The following is a 25,445-nucleotide window of genomic DNA, read 5'->3' as shown; positions in this document are numbered from 1 at the left end:
CTGTGGTGTTCTCCACATTTCTGCTCTTAATATTCTCCAGTTGTGAAACCTGAAATGTTTCCCTATTGCCCATGGGTCTGTCACTCAGTCCACAGACCGGGCTGAGCCTTACATGCTGCAATTCTAATTCATGTGCTCTAAAGTTTCTATGTTCACTACAATAGTCACTAGATAGCGGCTATTTAAACTTAAAGGAATCACATCTGGCCTTTTACAAAGAGAACTTTGCCAACACCCACTTTTGATTCTTCTGGGCTCTTATCACCACACCAGAATGACTTAACACTTTCACCTGGATTGCTTTGGAGGGAGGAAGGCAAACGCAGAAAGTTCATGTACTAAGAACATCGGAGGTCAAGAGATCGAGACCATACTGGCCAACATGGTAAAATCCCATCTCTACTTAAAAAAAAACCAAATAATACAAAAATTAGCTGGGTGTGGTGGCGTGCACCTCTAGACCCAGCTACTCAGAAAACGGAGGCAAGAGAATTGCTTGAACTCAGGAGGTAGACGTTGCAGTGAGCTGAGATCGTGCCACTGTACTCCAGCCTGGTGCCTGGCGACAGAGCAAGACTCTGTCTTAAAAAAAAGAACATCAGAGTTGACAGGAGCGGTGGCTCATACCTGTAATTCCAGTACTTTGGGAGGCCAAGGCAGACCAGGGTGATCAGGAGTTCGAGACCAGCCTGGCCAATATGGTGAAACCCCATCTCTACTAAAAATACAAAAATTAGCCAAGCATGGTGGTGCATGCCAGTAATTCCAGCTACTCGGGAGGCTGAGGCAGGAGAATCACTTGAACCCAGGAGGCAGAGGTTGCAGTGAGCCGAGATTGTACCACTGCACTCCATCCTGGGCAATAGAGCAAGACTCTGTCTCAAAAGAAAAAACAAAACAAAACAAAAAAAGAACATCAGAGTCCACTCATAAGCACCTACTATAATCCAGGCTCTATTTCGAAAATAGTGCATTTAGTCATCACATCAACTTCATGAGGCAGGAATGATCGTCCTCATTTTACAAATAAGAAAACGGAGACCTCGAGATGTAAAGCAGCAAAGTTCAAAGTCATATTTGATCTTAGAACTCTCTGCCTGTGTATTTTGTCACTGCATCCAACTTCCTACGTTATCTGCTGCTTAACATTTGTATAGAATTAATGAGAAGAATTCCATCACTTTAAAAAAGCAAGAATCAGTAGGAACAAGAGCAAGTGAGTGTATCCTGCCCATCAGACAGAATCAGGCTGCCCCTGTAGCCTGATGTCACTGTGTTGATTTCTGGGAGCCTTGGAATGCTGGAGGTTCGGTCACTGTTGGGTTGAAATTTTTGAATTCTTGTAGTTGTGTGCTGCAGTAAGGGGGTGGGGGACACTTCAGAGAAAAGTTTACCGTATTACAAGACCATCAAAGACCTAGTTGCTCCCTACCTGTCTATTATGATCCTGACAACTGCATTACAAACATTCATGCTGCTCATTCAGAAGAGGGAACCAGGATTGTGAGGTAGTTCTGGAAATCATATCAACAAAGCAAAGTCACAAAACCAGGGTATGTTTAATTTAAACAAGAGAAGACCTGCTGGAAGCATGCTAGCTGTGCGTTATGTCCTCAGGAAGCCCTGCCATATCAAGAAGGGAGCAGCCTTCAGTGTGTTCCCTCAGAGGAAGGAATGCAAATCCACACAGATGTCCCAGGTTACAATGGTTTGACTTACGATTTTGCCTATAATGATACAAAAGCTATATGCATTTATTTGAAACTGCACATGTAGTACCCACACAACCATTCTGTTTTTCACTTTCAGTACAGTAGTCAATAAACTACATGAGATATTCAACACTTTGTTATTATAAATAAGCTTTGTGTTAGATGATTTTGTCCAAAGGTTGGCTCATGTTTTTTTTTTTTTTTTTTTTTTTTTTTTTTTTTTTTTTTGAGATGGAGTTTCGCTCTTGTTACCCAGGCTGGAGTGCAATGGCGCGATCTCGGCTCATCGCAACCTCCGCCTCCTGGGTTCAGGCAATTCTCCTGCCTCAGCCTCCTGAGTAGCTGGGATTACAGGCACGCGCCACAATGCCCAGCTAATTTTTTGTATTTTTAGTAGAGACGGGGTTTCACCAGGTTGACCAGGATGGTCTCGATCTCTTGACCTCGTGATCCACCTGCCTCGGCCTCCCAAAGTGCTGGGATTACAGGCTTGAGCCACCGCGCCCGGCCAGGTTGGCTCATGTTTAAGTGTTCTGAGCATGCTTAAAGTAGGCTAGGTGAGGCTGTGATGTTAGGTTGGCTGGCTGCATTAAATGCATTTTTGACTTACAATATTTTCAACTTATGAACACGTAACCCCATTGTAAGTCAAGGAGCAGCAGCAGTTGGAAGTAAGGCCAATTTTGGCTCAAAAGTTGAAAGGATATTACAGAAACTGGAAATATCAAGCAATAAAATGAGCTATTGAGGGGATGAGCCCATAGAACTCTAGAGGTATCCAAGCAAGACATTTGCCACGATGCTGTGGCTTGGGTTTCTGAAATGTACAAAATGCTAGACTAGCTACTGCTAATCCAAAAGCCATAGTCCCTCCAATCCAAAGAGCCCACAGTTGTATAAACAAAGAGACTTCCCTAAGGATCACACTGGGAACATCAGTGGCTTGAATCAAATTTGTCTGTCCTAAGTCTTTCCACATCCTAATCACAACATCTCAAGTAAATATCACAGCTGAAAGCCGGTACACATTTCCAGCCAAACCCCAGTCACCTCAGGTTATAATCCAGGACTAACTGAGTATTTCAGGTTGGGTGCAGTGGCTCACGCCTGTAATCCCAGTACTTTGGGAGGCCAAGGCAGGCAGATGACTTGAGCTCAGGGGCTTGGGACCAGCCTGGGCAACAGGGCGAAAACCTGTCTCATAAAATACAAAAATTAGCCAGGTGTGGTGGCACAAACCTGTAGTTACAGCTACTCAGGAGGCTAAGGCAAGAGGATCACTTGAGCCCAAGAGGCAGAGATTAGAAGCCAAGATCATGCCACTGCACTCCAACCTGGCTGATAGAGTAAGACCCTGTCTCCAAACAAAACAAAACAAACAAAACCTTTCAGTTTGGCAGGTAAAACAGTAAGCTCTCTGGCTTTGGAGTAGGCAGCAAGAAGTGAGTGATCAAAATAATAACATTAACTAATATTTCCACTCTACTTTGCTGTTTACAAGGAGACCCATGATTCAATTGATCTTCACAATGGCCCTGCAGAGGAAACAAGACGTGTTAGATGTTAGTCATTAGCATCCATTTGTAGAGTAAAAGATGGCCTGGTTCTCCACGATTGCAAAGCTAATAAATTGTGACACTGACTCAAACCCAAACTTTTCCCTTCAAATGGTTGAACACCTAATGAGTGACGTCTTGAAAACAGTAAGAGTCACATTGGTGGACACCATTTTAATCATTGCCCTGCAGAGACTAGCTAAGAATTCAGAATTTTTACTTCAAATTTGTTTGCAGTCTTTGTAATGAAGCGGGGTCATTTGGGCACATGAACCTTGGCAAAAGTGAATGTATTGCTGAGAATGTCATGCACTTAGAGTATGCACTGTTTATGAGACTAGTACTTAAAGTACTAGAATGTGTTTCACATCCTGAGGATGCATTCAGATTGAGAGGCTAGATACTCCAAGAGATAATTATCAAGATTCATGCCATTTAAATATAGGTTGTCTTTACTGTTCATTGCGCACATGAGTGGTATTGGATTTTATATCCTGTTTTCCCATCAGGTCTGGACTGAATCATCTCCTCTTCTGTCACAACACTTGCCTTTGGAGGCTCGGAGACGGGAAATGAGAAACCATGAGCAAATGACAGGTAGCCTACGTGCTGATTAGAGGCTGTTTGCACACTCTCACTTGGAGAAAGCCTTGGGTGCTGCTGGGTTCTATTAGCATGATTAATGGGACTGAGAATAACTGGAGATAGCATCTTTGCTTCTAAAACTGAAAAACATCCCTCATCAGAAACAGGCCTGCCAGCATTTAAGGCAATCAAATATTTGAGGTAAAGAATTGCTCAAATAGCTATAGGGCAGGGAAGGGGAGATAATTCCAGGCAGAGGAGCCATTTGAGTAAAGGCAGGAAGGCACGAAAATGAAAGGTCTTTTCTACTTAACCAGAGCACAGAACGCCTACAGGTGAGCATCCCAGGGCTGAGCAGAAGACACGCCTACCAGCTGTTGTGGTCACTGATGGCTAAAATAATAAATGTCTTTACAAAAAGTGACACTAAGAAGTGCATGTTTTGTGTTTAAAATTCTGCTCTAGAGCTTCATAAACAATGCTAAGGTTTCTGGTGCTCAGTGTTCTCCTTTCAGGAATATAGGTTATGTGGATCATCTCCCTTAGTCCCATTGCAGCTGGGGGATGCGTGAGATGCTCTCATCAGACCTCACCACTGAATACAGAGCCACTGCCTGAGCCAAATCCATCTTTCACAAATTCATTTCCCTACATATCTTATCGCACAGTTATGGACTCTCCAAATGGGTCCATTTAAGATGATAAATGCACAGTTCTTACTTCCCTATTCCAAACCGTTACTGGCTGCTGAATGACTGTACCAGTGGTTCCCAAAGAGTGGTCCTTGGACCATTATAATCTGGGGACTTGTTAGAAATGCAAATTTTGACAGGGTATGGTGGCTCATGCCTATAATCCCAGCACTTTGGGAGGTCGAGGAGGGCAGATTGCTTGAGCCCAGATGTTGGAAACCAGCCTGGGCAACATGGCAAACTCCCCCCGCCCAAAAAAAACTCCACAAAAATTAGCCAAGCATGGTGGCACACATCCATAGTCCCAGCTACTTGGGAGGCTGAGGTGGGAGGATCACTTGAGCCTGGGAGGTGGAGGTTGCAGTGAGCTGAGATCATGCTGCTGTACTCCAGCCTGGGTGACAGAGAGACCCTGTCTCAAAAAAGAAAACAACAAAGAAATGCAAATTCTTGGGCCCCACCCAGGAACCACTGAACCAGCTCTGTGGGTAAGCCCAGAAAGCTGTGTGTTAACAAGCCCTCGTGTACAGGTGATTCTAGTGCATATTTAAGTTCGACAAATTCTGAACTACAGCATTAAGTACCCTCTGGAGCTTGCCATCTGAGAGATTTTGTGTTCAGTCCTTACAGCGTCATCAGCATTACTGAGAGCATGGATGTCACAAAGAGGAACAAACAGCATCCATCCCTTTAAAAGATTTCCAAGGAGGCCACAACATGACTCTTCCCATTCACATCACTGAGGTCAGCCAATGCCATACTCTGCACACACAACATTTCTCTCCTTTCCCATCGCCCCAGCTCTGTTCACTCCCCTGTGTTACGTGTGTGTCAGTTATCCTAACCACGCCATCACTCTGTGATTCTGAGAGCAAAAACCATAGTTTTTTTCTTCTTTATGTAATCTTTATTTCCTGTGCCTATCAAACCTTGGAAACAATTAATGGTAAAACCACAGGGTCTTTGATTTTTGATTCTTCACTGGGTCAGCACTGGGTTATTAGAAGTTCAAGCTTCACACTGGGTCCCCACTATTCCCAAACATGCCGCATGACTACACTGCTCAAGATAATTATGAAGCTGGGCACAGTGGCTCATGCCTGTAATCCCAGCACTGTGGGAGATCAAGGTGGGACGATCACTTGAGTTCAAGAGTTTGAGACCAGCCTGGGCAACATGGTGAAACTCCATCTCTACAAAACTTAGCCAGGCATTATGGCACATGCCTGTAGTCTGAGCTGCTCAGGAGATTGATGTGGGAGGACTGCTTGAGCCCAGGAGGTTGAGGCTGCAGTGAGCTGTGACTAATAAAAAGAAAGGGGAAAAAAAAAAAAAAAAAGCCAGGCACAGTGGCTCATGCTTGTAATCCCAGCACTCTGGAAGGCCGAGGCAGGCAGATCACCTGAGATCAGGAGTTCCAGAGCTGCCTGGCCAACATGGTGAAACCCCATCTCTACTAAAAATACAAAAATTAGCTGGGCATGGTGGCAGGTGGCTCTAATCCCAGCTACTTGGGAGGCTGAGGCAGGAGAATCACTTGAACTTGCGAGGCAGAGATTGCAGTGAGCTGAGACAGTGCTGCTGCACTCCAGCCTGGGCAACAGAGCAAGATTCCATCTCAAAAAAAAAAAAAAAAAAGAGAGAGAGAGAGAATGAATTATGGTCCCTCACTGCTTCCCCTAGTGAAAAGAGGAGACCAACAGAGCCCACTGCAGCAGAGACAGACGCCTTGCCTCCCACTGGCCTGTTGCTCACCATGTCTCACAGCTTTTGCTCCTGTGGTTCCTTGTAGAAGGGGAAGCAACCCTTTTGACCAGTGACGATGGTTTCTGAGTCCTGTAAGACTCCTCCCATCTCCCAAAGAAATCTGATATTTTCAACACCTGTGAAAAGATGGGGGGAAAAAAGAAATCTGATATTTACAGCTCTTCAGATGACTGAGGCCTTCTCAGAACTAGACAAGACAGTATTGAATAATACCTTCCAATGTCTTACTCCTACCAACCGTGAGCCGGATAAGGTCAGGATAAACAGGGATGTAAATTTCTTCCACCCCATGATCAGTTCCTTCTCCATGTAGGGTATCAGGATCATCCATTGTCTCCCCTCTTGGTGTATAATTATGAATATACATGAAAATTTTCCAATCCTAGGACTCAACTTAAGTTTCAGAGTTATTTTCTTTTCTTTTTTTTTTTTTTTTTTTTTTTTTTTTCAGAAAAATCTTAGGAGATTCTCAGAAAAAGGTAAGCGCTGATGTCCTTTCCTGATAGCCTAGAGTTTCTGAAGAGGTGGATCCTCATGACATTGCTTGTCTGTGGTGTCCATCATGGCACTTTCACCATAAAAAGGAAATGTTTGACAAGCAAATAAATGCATTATCCAAAAATTCACCTCACCTTGGAAAATGCAAAGCAAAGCCCAGAAGAGAAGGGCCACAGAGGTAATTGGTACAAAAAAGTGAGTAGAAGGAGGCTGGGCAGGCTCCTGCCTGGGCAGCGCATAGTCAGATGGGCAACAGGCATGCAGGGGGAGGGGAGGCTGGAGGCCTGAGGCCTGGGCAGGTGGAAAAAGGCATGTGAAGAAAACGGATATATTGCGGCTGAAAGAGGAAAACAATAACATGGAAAAATGAGACAGGAAAAGAAAAAACAATAGTCACCATGGGAAGATGCCAAATATCTATTTTGCCCAGACTGCAGCTAGCTCAACAGAGAGGACCAGGGTAGAGAAGTTTCAGTATAAGCTAGCAAGAAAATGATCTAGGATTTCTGTGCAAATGACTCTGTCCTCTAAAGACAGGCAGAAGGTAAGAGTCTGTATCACCTACGTGTCTAAGAGTCCACTGTGGAGGTCCTAGCCCTTGTTCTAGTCTGCATTGTCCATCCTCTCTGGATCCCCCGAGACGTATGAGTGTTTATCACATTTCACCTAAGAGAGCGCAGCTGCCTCCCTATCTGGAGTATACACTTGTTTTTGGCAAGAACAACATCTTGCAATAAGTTTCCAGCCATCGCAACACCTAGAAGGGTGCGACACTTGCTGATTGGACGACAGTCAGAGGTGAAAGCCAGAAAGGTGGTGTAGACTTTCCAATCAGCCTTGCAGGAGACAGCACTAATTTTGCCACCCTAAAAACCTTTCTTCAAGCTCAAACACCTAGTCCAAAGGCTATCTCTATCCACTAAATATGCTTGTCAGGCTGTTCAGATCAGACAGTCAATGAAGTGCCCTTTCAAACTTAATCTAACAACTATTCTGAGTACTCACAATGTGTCAGGCACTTTGATGGCCCTGGGGCTATAGTGAGAAGACACACAGTCCCAGTTTCTTGACGCTCGCAGTCTGTTGTGAAAGATACACATTAAACAGGAAATTACATGCGTGATGAGGGTTGCCAAAGTATCCTCGGAAGTGCTCAGAAATCCAGAGATTTAACTTCAGGGTGGTTGATTCTTTGCTATGGTATCATGTTGGCATCTCCTGCTTACCTCAGGGGTAATACATAGCAAAAGAGGTCATATCTCCCTCTTGAGACTGGAAGGCAAAAGCTTAGGTTGCTCTACCAACCACCAGCGGCTTGGTGAAATAGAAACAAGAGCAGTGGCAAACCAAGAAGTAAAGGGCCCTCGCCTTCTGATACGTGCAAGGTGTCTCCAACCTGGAGGTCCTCATACAGGCCAGAAGGTGTTTTCCCAAGGGGCAACTCCGCTTCATGTCAACTGCAGCAATCCCTGGAAAACTCTGGGTGCCATCTTCCTCCACCTGCCACCACAGACTGAAAAGAATTCTGGAGTAAAGGAAGAGGGTCTCTGAGAGGTGACACCCCTGTGCTTAACTTTTCAAAAAAGGAGGGCCGGCCGGGCGCGGTGGCTCAAGCCTGTAATCCCAGCACTTTGGGAGGCCGAGGCGGGTGGATCACGAGGTCGAGAGATCGAGACCATCCTGGTCAACATGGTGAAACCCCGTCTCTACTAAAAACACAAAAAAGTAGCTGGGCATGGTGGCGCGTGCCTGTAATCCCAGCTACTCAGGAAGCTGAGGCAGGAGAATTGCTTGAACCCAGGAGGCGGAGGTTGCGGTGAGCCGAGATCGCGCCATTGCACTCCAGCCTGGGTAACAAGAGCAAAACTCCGTCTCAAAAAAAAAAAAAGGAGGGCCATGTCCAAGTTCTTACTCGTACTGTATGAGAAATAAGGCTATGGATTGGAAGCAAAAGAGCATGAAGCAAAAGCGAGAAATGAAAGTAGAGTGTGTGAAAGGCTCCAGGGGAATAACAATATAGCTATTTGGGGACAATTAGTGAAGGGGACAAAGGACCAACCCCATGTATCTCTACTGCCTTGAGGGTATCACTGAGCTGTGGTGTTATGCGACAGTCTCCTGTACTGACCGTACCAAGTCATGAAAATAAAAATAATACATTAAATATGTCAGGTTTTTTTGAGATGGAGTCTCGCTCTGTTGCCAGGCTGGAGTGCAGTGGCACAATCTTGGCTCACTGCAACCTCCACCTCCCAGGTTCAAGCGATTCTCCTGCCTCAGCCTCCCTAGTAGCTGGGACTACGGGCATACGCCACCATGCCCAGCTAATTTTGTATTTTTAGAAGAGACGGGGTTTCACCGTGTTAGCCAGGATGGTCTCAATCTCCTGATCTTGTGTTCCGCCCGCCTTGGCCTCCCAAAGTGCTGAGATTACAGGTGTGAGCCACTATGCCTGGCCTAAATATGACACATTTTTAAAAATCAAGGCTATATCACAAAAGTGTAAAATCTTTAAATTTTGTACTTCAAGAGGTACAGACTTCAGACACTAGAGAAATATACTATTTGCAATATATCATTCCCTGAGGTGGCTAGAAAGTTAGAAAAGTAAACTATTACCATATATAAAAACTGGCTCTAAATGTCTGCCTTATTGTCTTTCCTAAGTAACTTAGTATCTTTCCTAGGTTATTGAGTATTAAGGTGGCAACTACCACAAAACGGAAAAGTCTTACACATGCAATATTGATGATGATTTCGTAATACAGAAACTTCACAAGTATTCTGAATGTTGTATACAAAAACTCCTCTGAAGAGCTAATGCTAGAGCCTGGGGAATTCTGGTCCTGGCAACACATCAATTAAAAACCAGCAGCTACTCCCCAGGTATCAAAGGCTGCAATCCCCCCCGAGGGGGCTGCTGACAGCCCAGCAGCTGAAAGAGCTACCCAAACCAGCACCAATCACTAGACAATGACATTTAAAGGGGATTTAATACTAGGATAACTGTCAGGGTGCCATTTGTTAGATCCAAATGCTTGCATTTTCAAATGGTAAACCCTTTTCAGCAGCAGATGTATGGCAATGCAGGCCTGGCTGTGCTGAGAACCATGGAAACGGTTTTGCAAGCTGCTATCATTAAGCAAATAATAACACTCCTCAACACGGCTTCAATGCATAATTAAGACAGGTTTTAACTCATCAGTCACCACACCCACCGTCTGTAAGTATCTCTAAAAGGAAAGCATGCATGCAATAAAATGAACTAGGGCAAAGTTAACAGCTTCCAGGTAAGTGTTATTGCCAGAAAACTGGGCCTTCTGGAAGCATCAGGACAGAAACCCAATCCTCAGCGCCCCCTGCCTCTGTTCTTCTCAACAAGTAGGTCAGATTACTTAACAGGAAGCTTGCTGTATCCTCAAAGTGCAAGAGGGGACAGGGACCTGGGTATGCAGTGAGTCTGCCCCCGACAAAGTCTTTCCTTTTCTGAGCTTTGCTGTCCTCTACGCTGCTGGGAACCAGAATCCGTTGCAGGCTTCTACACGAAAAAGGGCAAGTTCAGTTTCAGATGGCATTTCAGCCAAAGGCAGACATAAGGAAAGAAAGGACACTGTGCTGTGCCCACCACAACCAGCCTAAGTACACCTTGAGGTAAACGTTAGAACCTGTGCTCAACACCAAGGGCTCTGCAGCCACCTTTTCTGCTAGGAGCCGCCTTCTCTTGGCGGGGGGAGATTCTACTCATTTGCCCTCAGATATCTGAGACAGGTGGCCAGGAGCCAGTGAAGGGAAGGGCTTCGGAGCCAGGTGAACCTGACTTACAATCTGGCTCTACCACTTATGAGCCAGAGCTTACCGATGGCCCCGGCTCATCTCCCACAGCACATGCTCTGACACCATCCTATGTCAATCCCGCCTCTCTTGGTTGTATCTGGTTCTCATGGGAGTGAGCAGGACACGAAAAGACTCATCCCACAGCACACCTTTCTCCCCATGGCTTTTAAACTCAACCGATAGTGACCCACCCTGCCCTACGGGGAACAGTGTCTACTCCAAACATCTATCTACCCTTCAAATCCTGGCTCTTGCATCACTCTCGCCAGTTCTGGGGAAAGGTGTGTTACCTTTCTTCTCAGCAGGTGAATTCCGATGAGGGTCACTGAGCCTGGGTCAAGAACAGGCTTGTTGCGTAAAAGGGACCCGCTCCATCAGTCCACCTTGTAGGACTCCACATCGGGTTTTGTTCTCCACTTTGCAGATTATTCTCCCATCTTTCCTGGTCGAATGTCTCTGCATACCCAGCTCTGGACAAGGGCCTTTTCTTCTGAGACTTGGTAGCCTCACTAAGTACTGAGGAGGTTGAGGCTGCCAGAGGTCACTGACGAATTCCCTTGCCTCTGTGTCCTTCCCGTATGTGGACGGTTAATGTTTCCATTGGAAGAACTAGGTCTGGAAGTCCTTGTTCATTTAGCTGGATAGTGCCTGATCTCGAGCATTAGTAGGATAGGACAAGTGTGGCTTTTATAAGCAGACATTTGGTGCTGTGCCAGCAGAGCGACTTGAACATGGGACAGAAATATCTGTTGAATGAACGTCCATTTTGTTGGCATTCCTATCCTCTTATTTCACGTCTGACTCTTTTTAAAATTGTACCTTGAGTGAGGATGTACCAACTTTTATAAAAACAAGTTCAAATTAAGTTGCTTTAGAAAAGTCATTAGAATTTAGCCATGCTCAAGAGAGCAAATGCAAGGACCAAAATTATCCATCTCATTAGTAATTTTTCCTGGTAAAATAGCAAAGAGCCCTGTCAACTGTTATTCCATTTCAGAGACCATAGGCATTCCTCTGTACTCAGGGAGAGGAAACCAAAGCAATGTTTTGGGACAAGCTCAAAAAGCCAAAGAATTTACCAAGCTGGATTGGTCTCCCCAGGCCTGTAAGACCTTGCTGCCACAGTCACTAAGACAATAGCAACATAACAAGTATTGGGGAGCATTGGCCCAGGCTGCAAAGATTGCTATTAAAATACATTCATGCTTGAACTCCGATTTCTGTTCTTTCCACTTTTGCTGGCTAATTCTGCAGCAATTCGGAATCTCTAACACAGAACTGCTCCCTCTCTCTGCACATTCCTCATGCCAATTCTCTTTGTAAATGTTTGCTTTAAACATAATCTGCAGCTTTACTAAGATTATGTCCTGAGCACACATTTTTTTAGTCATCTGAATCTCTGGGATGTGAGAGCTGACACTTTCCTGCACCCTCAATTTTTGCCTCCAGCTTTATTCCTTAGACTTCTTTCAGGCTTTTCTGCTCTGATGGGGACATTTCATCGTCAAATACCTACCGAATCCTTGAGGACAAAGATCACTTGTTGCCCTTTCTTTGTGTCTGGTATGTCCCCCACATGGAAGGTGTTTGGTGAATATTTTTAGCAAACCAGTGTACTCGTTGTTTCTCGAATTCATTAAGCACATTCCCATCTTGAGCCCTTGCTGAAGCCTTTTCTCCTGCCAAGAATGCACTCACTCCCTGCTCCTTTCCATTTATGCAAATCCCGACTGTCAGGACCAAAATCAAGCCCTCTGAGATCTCACAGAACCCTGTTCTTTGGGCAATTAATATGATTTAAAAAAAAACAAACCACCTTGGTCTGTGTTTAGGTCTTGTCTCTTCAATTAGACTGTCTCTTCAATTAGTCTCTTCAATTAGCCAAGCAAAAAACAAAAAACCACCTTGGTCTGTGTTTAGGTCTTGTCTCTTCAATTAGACTGAAGCTCTCTATTCTCAATGTCAGCCCACACAATTTGTCTGGAGTCAAACTGGGAATCTGGCTGAGGTAAGAAACGGGCTCCAGTACCAAAGCCTTGCTTCAGAGAGCGATATCAGGGGTCTTTCTAAGTCAGACACTGAGATAAAGGAAGAGCCCATGTGGAGAAGAGATCTATGCAAAGGAGTTGGATTCAAAGGCAGGAATGAAAGAACAGAGCAGGTACAGAAGCTCAGGTTAGGATGTTGTGGTCAGTCAGAAAGATGCCCTTGGACAAGACTTGTTTGTCCTGATACTGGTATTGAAAGTCCAGTCCCCGCTCCTTCAGGTGGCATAGCTTGATATTCTCCCTAACTCTGGCACTGACACCCCTGCATAGAAACTGTTGAATCGCTTATTGGAACACATTAATCCCCACCCAGAATCTAGCACAGTTATACAAATAGTAGGCTTTCAATTAGGAAGGGAAGCAAGGAGGGAAGCAGAGAGACAGACAGATTGTAAATCTACTCCCTTGTGCTGGTTCAGAAGGCCAAAGTGAGCCCAGGGAAAATGCCGTCCTCAGAGCCACCCACACACCCAGCTGTTTCATAAGAATTGTCACATCTTTCATGCTTAGGGGATTATTTTAATCTCTGGTAGATCTTCAGCTCCTTACACACAGAGACCCGATTTGCTTTTTTTATATCTGCCACTGAGGAGTGGGTACTGATTCCAGCCTCCAAGATGGGCTTGGAGGTCTCACTGCATTGCTCACCAGGGGCTCTGGGCAAGACTCTGCTTCGAGTTTAGAAAGGTGCCTGGGAGCCCTCTCTGGTTTAGCCATTCTGCCTTTGTCTTCTATTTCCCACAGTTATCTCTTTCTCCACCTCTACCCCAAACACCCAAAGCCAACCATGCCAAGAGAGGAGCAGGGTCCCCTCTGATAAGCCTTCCCCCAGCCCCTGCTTATTCTACTGAGAGTGGGTAGCAACTGTGTCCTCGAGAATATTCCCATAGCCACCAGCAGAGGGATCAGGGCCCATGTTTATGACCCTGTCTGTTCTGCCAAATTCACCACTAATAGAGTGCAGTAAAGAACAGGAATGATGTAAGCATGACTTTGACTATAAGACTAGGTCTGTCCCTTCCCAGTCCTTACTATTTTTCAAGGCAGAAACACACACAGGAGAAGGGAAAGTGACCTTCACACTGATGTTCTTATTATGGCCTCTCCCTCTAATCACAAGCAAAGTTGGAAACCCAGTAGTACATCAGGTAAACTCTGAACAGTAAAAACAAAACAAGATTAAGAAACAAAACCAAACCCACACCTCTCATCAACAAAAGAGTGGGAAATTCTGCTTCATTAGGGAAAAACCTATTTCAGATCAACTGATCATGGAAAGAGAGAAAAACCCATGTAACTGAATGATGAATTAAAGCAGCCAAGCAAAAACAAACAGCAAACCAGGGAAGTGCACGGCCAGTCTTAAAATCCATGGGAAAGAGAGGCGGGGCTGTGGAAAGAGGCTGATCCAGGTGGAGCTGCAGAAAGGAAGCTCTACACCAGCAAGGCTGGCTGGGGCTCACCTTGCCTGTTCAGGCCCTGCGTGCATGTGTTATCTCTGAGCTAACACAAGCTTATCTCTTATTAGCTTGAGCAGTATAAGGATGGCACCTCACCCAGCACTGAGTGCTTACAGAGGCTACCTCTCTACACCTTGCTATAAATCTGTGAGTAGGCAGGACAAGGACTGTTGCAGCCATTACACAAATGAGAAGACCAAGACTCAGAAGATTTGCTCTAGGACCTGTGGACTGGAAATAACATTTGACTCTTAGTGTGTGTGTGTGTGTGTGTGTGTGTGTGTGTGTGTGTTCCTTTTGATACAAAGTTTCACTCTTGTTGTCCAGGCTGGAGTTGTTTCAATGTTGCAATGGCTCGATCTCAGCTCACCGCAACCTCCACCTTCCAGGTTCAAGTGATTCTCCTGCCTCAGCCTCCTGAGTAGCTGGGACTACAGGCACGCACCACCACACCCAGCTAATTTTGTATTTTTAGTAGAGACGGGGTTTCTCCATGTTGGTCAGGCTGGTCTTGAACTCCCAACCTCAGGTGATTCGCCCACCGCGGCCTCCTAAAGTGCTGGGATTACAGGCGTGAGCCGCTGCACCTGGCAATTCAAATCCTTCTATTGCCAAACTTGGAGCTCCTGGCTTTGGGCAGCTGCAAGAAGGGAGGAAATCAGCAGGGTAGCCACTGAGGCTTCTCGGGCTTCCTTCCTCTTTTAATCAGGGATGGCTCAGGCTCCTGTGCCACCACCACCCCTTTGTCACTCCGTTTAACCCCCAAGCTCAATGGCTAGAAATTCCTTGGCTGCAAACTGCCTGTATGGCCACAGGTACCCATTCAGCCCCAGTCTTTTTTGCCAAAGTTTCTTCTGATAAAACAAACCCATAAAGAGAGATTTATACTAAGGAGGCCCCCACTTGGCTCAGCCAAAGGAAGAGAATGGGTAGGTATGGAGGCTTCCTATTTTAGGAAATTAGTCAGTTCTCTATCAGCAGAGCCTGGGCCTCTGGCCAACAAGTCCCTGGAGAGAAGGAGAGTGACAAGTCAGGGGCCTCATTAGAGAACTGCAGGGAGAGGGTGGCCACAGCCCCCTGAGCATGTGCTAAAGTGATGCCACTAGGGCCTGGCCCCTCCACTTCTACTAGGCAGGGACCTGCTTCCCAACGTGAGGCCCTGAGCCCATTGGGGAAGGAGTTGAGGGTGTGCTGCCCCTCCCCATGACAAGGTGGGAGGGAGAACAACCCAGATCTGTCCTCTGCTCTGATTTCCTCCTCAGAGAGGAAGAGGTGGCTCCGGGCAGCAGCTGTGTGACCCTCAGCAGTCTGTCATCTATAAAAAAATGACAGCAACACCTGCTTCATAGAATATGGGGCTGATTCGTTGAGATGATATCTGGAAGCGCCTAACATGCGCTGGGTACTCACTCAGCTAAGGGGGCAGGGGCGTCCCTTCCTCCAGCGGCAATTCATGAATTCTTATGGAGCAACAGCCCCTCATACATCTTGTTCTGTACCATCAGTGACAACTTTCCCTAAACCCCAAATACACCAGCTGCATATTGCTATCCACAGCTCCTCCAGTCCCATTCCAGCCTTTGGTTCTGCTGTATATTTTATTAAACACTTATATAATATTCCCTGCATACCCAGGAGTCTTCTAAGACCTTTATGTCTGTTTCTGAAGAGCACAACCCCTTTCTTTCTTTTCCTTTTTTTCTCTTATGAAATAAAGTCTCACTGTCATCCAGGCTGGACTGCAGTGGCACAATCATACCTCACTTTAGCCTTGAACTCCTAAGCTCAAGCACTCCTCCTGCCTCAGTGTCCTGAGTACCGGGGACCACAGGTGTGCCCCACCATGCCTGGCTAAGCCCAGCTAATTTTTGTTTAATTTGCAGTAGAGACAGGGCCTCATGATGCAGCCCAGGCTGGACCCTCTTTCACTGAATCATCAAATGCTCCCAGCAGCATAGACGAGGTGCTAATTGAGCAAAGAACAACTTGGCCACTAATCCTTATTTTCATTTCCAAATACAGTATATTTCTTCTCCCCAGGGTATTTTCAAACTCTTACTCTGCAGGTTTCTGACATAAATGCATGATCTTTCTTCAAGAACTTGCCTCAGCTCAGCCCCCTCCCACCGTATATTCCCAAACTAAAGCACCTTTAAGAGCTGAAGCCAAGCTGCCGTGCCTAGAAAATCATCAGCATGGATGCCTTCTCAGACCTCTTCAATGAAGAGCCAGTAGGAAGAATGTCAGTGACAAGTTGGAAACCCCAGCAGATGTGGCAGGGGCAGCCAAGGAAGAGAGAACTAGCACCTTCCAGAGAACAAACGTTTCAAAACTCCCTGCACAGGCCCAGTGAAGCATAATGCAGTGTGATTACAGGAGCAATCTACAAATCAGTACTGACTGCGCAGCCAGTGTAGCACCTATGGAGATAGCCAACCAATGGGTCCTCTCCTCCAAGAACCTGGCAGCCATTGCCTCCTGCAGCACAAACAAACAACCTTTCTAAACCCATAGAGTATCCTGGGTCTGAGAAAGTCTAAAAGACAAATTGTCAGAGCTCTGGGAGGGTCTTTATAAAGTCCCAAAGCACCTCTGCAAAGGGAAGCAAAAATAAGACAAATCCCCTGAAGGGCTGTCCGTCACCATCATCATTTGGCCCCTCTTATCTAATGACAGTGAGGAGAAGGCTATTGTACCTTCCTCCTCATCCAACATCAGCCCCGCTGCACCACTAGACACGCTCCTACTCAGCCACCTGGCCTGCCTGCAGGTGGGTGAGGCAAATAAAGAGGCCAGATATGTTTAAAGATGTCCGTGTGGGGATGACCAGAAGGCAGGATAAAAGGAGAGAGGCGCAGCAGCACAAATTCCCAGCAGACAAGGCTCAGAAGGCAGGATAAAAGGAGAGAGGCGCAGCAGCACAAATTCCCAGCAGACAAGGCTCGCTCCCAGGTATTTGAGACTCCATGGAGTCCTTGGCCTTCCTCTGGGAAAAATGAGGGTGGCAGGGGTTTGCCCACAGCAAGAACTTTGCTTCTGTCTCCCTCACCAGATTGCAGTATCCTAGAGTTGGGGCATTTTTAAAAGTACCAGGGCATATCACATTCCCAAGACCCTGCCCTACATTTCTTTTCCTTTTCTGTTACAGTAACAACACTATTTTATGCTTATTTAGTGATACTTTGCCAACAACTTTCTTCTGGATTAGGGGTAGTTTCATCAGATAATCCAGGTTTAGGCTTACACTGGGTGCCCACCAATATGTTTTACCAGGATATAAATGAGGGAGGAGGACTGATTTATTAGCTACGGAAAGAAACAGCAAAATATTACCCACCCAGAAGCAATGGGTCTGGGGCACAGGGGAAGGGGGTGGTTTATCCAGGCCCCACTCAGCGGAGTTCCCCTTCAAGACAAGCAGGGATTCCTGAACTGTCCCACCATGGGAAAGCCATCTACTCCTTTGACTCTTGCTCAGAGGCTAACATCCTGACAGGACATCCCGGCATTTCATAACCCAAGCCAGGCATGTGTGACTTTATCCATGCTAGGGTCTGGCCTCCCAAGTTCCCAACCAGCAGAGGTGCCACTGAAAGTCAAAAGTGGGTGCTGATGACAGCACCCGGTCTGAGCTGTATCCATCACACTGACCTCTCTTCTCCATTTCTCCACCTCACAGAATGGGAAAGGGTTTCTCTCTCCTTTTCCTCCTTCTCCTCCTCCTCCTCCTCCTCCTCCTCCTCCTCCTCCTCCTCCCGCTCCTCCTCCTCCTCCTCCTTTTTTTTTCCTGAGCCCACAGCTGATGAGCTTTAAGGTACAACCTGACATGAACTCCCTGGTGGCAGACCTGTGTGGTTGCCATGGTGCCCTGCAGTGCCGCTCAAGGCCTCGCTCCCTCTGCAGACCCAGCCTGTAGCTCCTTAGCGAAAAGGCAGAATGCCAATGAGGCTGGAGGTAATGAGTAGCGGGTGTTGAAATCTCATTTCTGCCAACATATTTCCTGTCACTCCTTGACAAGCCTTCCACTTCCTTCTATACTCCCTGTCAACCCGAGACAGCAGAGGTTAACACAGAACCTCTAAAGTTCAGGCTGGGTGAGTGGAAAAGAATATACAAAGAGCCCTGCCAATCCATAAGGCAGAGAGTGAGCCCTTGGCTACGGCAGGTGCTCAATAAAATATCTGTTGAATGAATAAAAGCAGCTCAGCTATGGTTTAGACCTTCTCAGGGACTTTTCTGAAAAGATATGGTCAGTATTCATAATTGGAAAATTTGTTATGGCATTTTCCACCTTCCAAAATGCTTTCACGTGTTATCACATTTGATCTTTGTGAAAAGAGAAGGACTCTAGATCTGGGCTGAGAAATCATCTCCATTTTGCGGCTAAAAAAACTAAGGTGAAGAAAGATGACTTAGCCAAGTGACTCAGCACCTCAGCAGAAGTCCCGAAAGGTAAACCCAGCCTCTGTCTCCTGACCCACCCCTTTCCCACCTCCTCTAATGGCTCAGCCCCAGCCCCACCCCCTTCCCTGGACAGGGGTCATTCGACATCTGAGAGGAGGCAGATGACTCGGGCATGCACAGAAGCCCTGTCCCTGAATCAGCTCAGAGGGCACTCGAATGATAAAATATTTATTTGGTGATAAGACCTTGTGTTCCAGATCAAATATCCGCTCTTGCCTGGATTACCTTACAGTAAAGTAGACCTAATGACAGTGCCTGCTGCCCCCAAATCGCTGGAGGGTCACTCATACCAGCTTGCACTGATGATGGTAGGAGCCATCCAGCCTGTCAGTCAGGGAAACAGACCAACAGAGGAGATCCATATCTTCCATAAGCCACGCACCCCACATACCCAGCCCACATGTCCTGTTTAGGACCACGCGGCCTCGGGCCTTTCTGCTTCCCTTTCCTTCCTCAGTGAGAGCACCAGTGATGGTGAGGTATCTCCCCACCCCTTCCTTGCTTTGGTGCCTTGTCTCTGACAGTGGCTGAAAGCCATGTCCCTGAGTCCCTGCCCTGCGTGATGACAGCTCCCACGGAGGACCCTCCTCAGAGCTCTAGCTCTCCCCGCTTCTGGAACTGGGATTTCCTTCCTCCTGATGCCCTATCTCCATGGGAGGTAGTGGTTCCTGACCGAGGCAGCCTCTGCATAGCCAGCATTCCTTATTGGTTCTCTTAACCTTGCCCAAATCTCTGCTAATAATCTCTTTATTAAAGTCTTTTTATTCAAACCCTTGGGGATAAGTTCTGTTTTCCTGTAAGGCGGGCTCTGACTGAGATATATACTCGGATACCCATGCCTGCATCTAATTAACTGAAAGGGCCGGCCGTATCATTCGTCAGCAGGAGCAGAGAGACGACAGTGTCCAGTGCTGGTTCACTTACCTTCAACACAGAGCTTCCACATTCCAAGCAAGTCCAGCCTGCCCTTCCTTCCTCCCTCATCTTTCTAGAGGCGGTGGCCTAGCTGCACATTCTCATAAAGCAGCTCAGCGTGGGCTGCCAGCAACCTCACATCAGGATGGAAGAAAACAGAGGCCTCAGAGGTTCAGCATTTTCTGGAATCTAACGATTCTGCTGATCCTCTGGCGTTTAGCAAATAGCCGTTTTGATTTCAGGATGCTTAAATCACTTCTTTGTTCTTTCTGCCGTGTAACTAGGGCATTATCGTGAGTCTAGGGGAATTCCTGTTCCAGGGTGGGCATTTTTTTAAGGTTTTGTTTTGGCTCTTGCCTTGTTCTGAAGAAGTCAGGCCCGTGTACTTGGAAGAAGGTTCGTTAGAGGTTTTCTCCTGCCGTGTGTCTCCAGCTGACCTCTGTCTACTTCAGATGGTTCCTTTCTGGTCCTCAGGCTCTGACACGACTCCCTCCTCTCACTTCAGGGTAGGTGTCTAAGTCTGGGAGATCCAACCTCTCCACCTCTTTTCTATCTACCTGCCTCCAGCTTCCAGGTTGCTGCAACCTTCACTGCCAAATCACTCAGCAGGTGACCCCCATGCTCATTCATTACCCATTTATTTACTGAAGGACAGCTGTGTGCCAAGGAGAACAATGGTGAACAAATACTTTTCCCAGCTCTTTAGGACCTGGGAGTCTCGCCGGGAGGGAAAGACAAATAAACAAGACATTCTGGATTCTGCTGCGTCTGCAGGGAATCACAGAGGTGAAATGAGCGGGTTTGGGAGAGGGGTCCCTGCTGGACTCCGGCTGCTGTCGGTGAGCATTTTAGGCCAGGAATCAGGTTCACAGGTAGCCTATTTTCCACACCTCATAAGAAACGTGTTTCATAAATAAGTAACCACACCTGCGTTACTATGCAAACAAGCTCAGCTCTGCCCTCTGAACAGCCAAGTTCACTTTTCCACTAGCCTTTTCTCTCCTGCTTCTACCTCCTCTGTGTTTACCGTGTGCCACTCACTTATCAGTCTGTCATTACTGAAGGAGACACCCAGCTGGGAACAGAAAGGACAGTTTGAAGGAGGTCTCTACCTGGTATCTGAGCCGAGTTCCTTCTAAGGGCCGGTGTTTACTGTGGCTGTGCCTCACGCCTTTAAAAAAAAAAAAATTTGCTACAGAAAATACCAACACTGATAGCTAAATCCATTTAAATTAAGATTCATAAAAGGGGAGGGAGGCCGGTAGAATGAAGCTAGCAGGAAACCTCTCTTGCTGCAGTGTGCTGCTCCGTGCATTTCAAACACAGCCCAACCCAAGTCCTGATTCACCTTCACTTACCCTTACACAGGAGCCTCACAGACAAGCTAGGTGCAGCTGCAACACGAGCTGCTAGGAACTTGCTGATTTCAATACAGACTGGTTTCCAAAATGTCCTGGGGTTGTAAAACTTCACTCCCCCAGACACTTCAGGCTATGCCATAACTAATCCCACATCTTGCATTTATTTGGGAAAGGAGACTTTGGCATTCTGTGTGGGTGAGAGAAGCAGCAAAGACTAACTAGGGAATCTGGCATGTTTTTTGTTGCCATTTCCTGTTGTGAAAATTATTCGTATCAAAATATGATGGAACGCTGGAGTTAGAAGGAGTGACGGAGATCATTCGGTTTTATGGCCGCTCTGTTTTGGAGAACGAGTGGAGGAAACAGGCCTTGACTGAGCTCCTACAAACGAGTGCCCCAGCTCATGCAGGCTGCAGTCCAGCATTCTGTTGAGTGGGCTGCTGCCCTGGGGATTCATCCACGAGGTGTTTGCAGAGGACAGAGAGGGACTTTGCAGCCGCGAAAGGGAGAATGGAAACTCTCCAAAGAGGAAGAAATCAGCTTGACATTTAGCTTGCCATCTAGGCGGATGTCACAAGGCCGAGAATCTGCCTGATGCGAGGTGAAAGAGGGAAATGAAGAAGATGAGGAAGGAGGGAGGGAGGGAGGAAGGAAGGAATAAATTTCTGAACAAATAGTATCTGTGGCTCTGCACTTACTTCCTGTACTGGGGTGGCAAAGGGGTGGGTTGGAATGAGGGGAAGGGAAATATGTTCCTGGAGGAAAGGGCTTCTTATGTAAAGGGTGAAGGCAAGACTCAGACCCAAGTAGCAGCCAGGGGAAGCTGTTTATGGTGGATGCTGTGATGCTCCCCAGATCCCCTTTCATGAATGAAAGGTTTATTCCCCCACATGGTGGAAAAGCTGCCAGAGCAAGATCCTTGGGTTGAAGAAAACCACCCTGCCCAAGTCATGCCTACTCCCAGTGGCAGACCCCATCCAGTGACTCATCTACAGGAGTCTAAAGGCCTGGCTTAACAGTCTAACTGGGGATACCTCAGAAGGGCCCTCCCAGCTTCAGTGCATTCCAAGTGGTCAGCTGAGCTCTTTGTCGGGACTGCTTCAGAGCTTAGCTTTTCCCTCTGCCCAGCCCTGCTTTCTTCTCTTCCCCTCCACAGTGTGGGTACAGAGAGCACTTCCTTATGAACAGCCTGCATGCAACCTCTGTCTCAGAGTCATCTGCTGGGGGAGCCCTACTCACAACACTGCTTATGATGTAAATGTGCAGAGCCCTGCTGAAGGCAGAGAAAAGATCGTCATCTGTTGAGTCTGGTCAGGTAAGTCACACCGTGAAGAACATTGCCCAAGTCCTTATTTAGAGAATTAAGTTCGATGCCACCTCATGTTCAACCACAACATGTGTATTGTGCCATCTAAGCATCAGAGCAGGCCAACTGAAAAGGTGTTCCCTTCCCCTGCAGGACCCACCCTTCCTCGATATAGCCAGATATAGGCACAGCCGATTCTTAAAGACCTTTAAGGAGGACTCCAAACCCACCTTTGGTACTGTCACCCCTTATGAAGTTCACAAACCTCAACTATCAAAAATGTCTCCCTGCAATAATTTAGTTTTTGCATCCTGTGTTAATTTCTTTGTGTTGTCTCAAGCAGAAGTAGAAAACATTTATAAGGTTCTCTGTCCCGTGATCCTTTATGGTTCATCTTTAATATTTCTTCAAGGTTAATGAGAGGTGAAAGAGGGAAATGAAGACGACGAGGAAGGAGGGAGCCAACAGCTTTCTAGCAAAAGGTCATGTTTTCAATCCTATCATCTCTGCAGCTTTCTGTAATAAATCTTGGTTTGAATGTTGGTGGGTTGAAGGGCCATGCCAGTTTCTTACCTACTAGAGCCATCTTTATCATCCTCTGTGGCAAATGGCACAACTGGATGCAATAACAAGTCACATTCGAAAGCCACTGAGGGCACTTTGGTTCTCACTCTTCCAGGCAAGCGTTCCCACGGCCTGCAGGCTCTGACTGGGCTCCTAACAGAAGATAGAAAGGGATCAAGAGGTGGGAAGCAGAAAGGTTAAACCTAGGAACAGAGAAGCCAATGTGCCCCAGAGAACAGAAGAGGTGGTCTGCAGAGTTCAGAAGGCAGGCAGCTCATGCTTGAAGGTGATATGCTTCTGCCTACCAGAGAAATCTGAGCACATCAGTTACTTCTTTCTTACCAAGAATCCCTGGCCTGGCATAGTGGCTCATGCCTGTAATCCCAGCTACTCAGGAGGATGAGGCAGGAGAATTGCTTGAGTCCTGGAGGCGGAGGTTGTGGTGAGCTGAGATTGCACCATTGCACTCCAGCCTGGGTAACAAGAGCAAAACTCCATCTCAAAAAAAAAAAAAAAAAAAAAAAAAAAAAAAAGAATTCCTGAGATACTCAGATTTCTGAGTTATGAACTGAAAGTGAGATAAGGCCTGTTTTGTTTTGTTTGTTTGTTTCCACACACGTAGCTGGGATCTGCAATGGTAAGTAGTGATTTATGTTGGAGAAAGAAATAAGGGAGGTCCGGGCCCTGCTTTGCTATCTCTAACCCTCTCTACAGAACCACCCGGTAATTATGATATTTAACTGTGGAATGGTAGAGTTTTTACACTCATGAGGCAAACTCACACTAGTGGTGCTATAGAGTTCAAGACCAGCCTGACCAACATAGAAAAACCCCTGTCTCTACTAAAAATACAAAAAAAGTAGCCAGGCATAGTGGCACATGCCTTTAATCCCAGCTACTTGGGAGGCTGAGCCAGGAGAATTGCCTCAGTGACTGGACATGGCTGAAAGCCATTTCTGATAACCAAGGGAGTTGGGGTGGGGAGGTGATTACTGGCATCTAGTGTCCTGTGTCAACCAGGCCACAGGACAGCCTCACATAACAAAGAATCATCCCATCCAAAATAGTGCTGAGGTTGAGAAACTCCATCTTACAAATAATTCTCTATCCTCCCAAATGCATTCACCTACTCAGGAACCTTTAGGCCAGGTGTCCCCAAACTTTTTACACAGGGGGCCGGTTCACTGTCCCTCAGACCGTTGGAGGGCCGCCACATACTGTGCTCCTCTCACTGACCACCAGTGAAAGAGGTGCCCCTTCCTGAAGTGCGGCGGGGGGGCCGGATAAATGGCCTCAGGGGCCCGCGTGCGGCCCGCGGGCCAGCTGTAGTTTGGGGACGCCTGCTCTAGGCCTTGTTTCTCCTCCTCTAGGCGCTCGCTGACCCAGGGAAATTACAAGCTGCTTGACCAACAAGCTCATTATCTTGTTTTTGATGGAGAGAGAGCTGAGGAACAAAGACGACAAATAAAACCCAGCTGTGAGGTGAAAGAGTCTTAACCTTGGCTCACGGGCCCCCTTCCAAAGCTACGTGGTGTGTGGGGATCCGTGAGCTGCCGATTCTGGTCAGAAAATAACAAAGAAGTCTCAGAATTACCTCCTAGGCGAGGGTCTGCTTCAGAGTCACGCAGAGATGCCTCTTGGTTTCACCTCTGTACTCATCTCATTGCCTCACTTTGAATCCAGGCTTGAGCACTGTGCAAGCAGAATAAGCAGGCACTCTCTTCAATTAATTCTGAAACCACCTCAGTGATTTTGGGAAAACAAACTCCCCACAATCTGGCAACAAGGTGTCCAGCAGGGGTTATTTTTAAGTCTACATTTCTTAGTTTCCTGCAGAATACACTGGGCATGCCAAAAGGCTTCAAAGCTACAGTTACGGCATCAGCGACAGCCCTTCAGCTAGCCTGTGCTTCCACCGAAAGCAGCACAAACAGAAAAGTCAGCCAAGCCACGAGGGGCCTGGTCAAGCGTCTAACAGTGTAGGATCGCTGCCTAACAAGCAGGCTCCTACTACAATACAGCCTTTGAAGTGTCTTGAAAATAAATCCTATGTTTGGAAAACAAAGCCCTCTCTCCAGGCCCAGACTCACCCCACTCACCCCGCCCTCATCCCTGTTTCACTGAAAAGCTACAAATGAGAAAGTGCTTGGATATTTAAATATTTTCATATAGAGTAACTTTTTTTTTTAAAGGGCCATCTTCTTAAGAATACAAATCCCCCAAGCTTTCCAACCAGAAGATACGACTGTATTGAAAGATACGACGAGAAACAATAGGACCAGCCTTACTTCTGCCCCTTAAAACAATTCAAATCACTGAAGGTGACATCTCTTGCTGGCATCTCTGCTGCCATCTACTGAGTCAAACTGGCATATATTCTAGTCAATCCTAACCAAGAAGGGTCATTGTTCATATATGTTTCCATTTGAAGTCTTACCATGTTGTATGACAACTGTTTGTATATAACTTTACTTCTATTTTTTTTAATTGCATTTTAGGTTTTGGGGTACATATGAAGAACATGCAAGACTGTTGCATAGGTACACACACGGCAGCGTGATTTGCTGCCTTCCTCGCCTTCACCTACATCTGGCATTTCTCCCCATGCTATCTCTCCCCACCTCCCTACCACCCGTCCCATCCCCATTTTCCCCCAACAGACCCCAGTGTGTAGTGCTCCCCT

General features: G+C 46.6%; 1 long non-coding RNA gene across 1 annotated transcript; it reads right to left on the bottom strand.

Moving 5' to 3' along the window:
* Positions 1 to 6,223: 6,223 nt before the first annotated feature.
* Positions 6,224 to 25,402, bottom strand: LOC141584677 (uncharacterized). Its single transcript, XR_012517918.1, has 3 exons — positions 24,357 to 25,402; positions 22,772 to 22,915; positions 6,224 to 6,428 (listed from the first exon to the last, which is right to left on the bottom strand). It is a non-coding gene; the product is annotated as an uncharacterized LOC141584677 (long non-coding RNA).
* Between the last annotated feature and the right edge of the window lie 43 nt (positions 25,403 to 25,445).

This window comes from Saimiri boliviensis, chromosome 1 (assembly GCF_048565385.1).
Source record: "Saimiri boliviensis isolate mSaiBol1 chromosome 1, mSaiBol1.pri, whole genome shotgun sequence".
NCBI classification, from domain to species: Eukaryota; Metazoa; Chordata; class Mammalia; order Primates; family Cebidae; genus Saimiri; species Saimiri boliviensis.
This window is presented reverse-complemented; position numbering and strand designations above follow the sequence as displayed.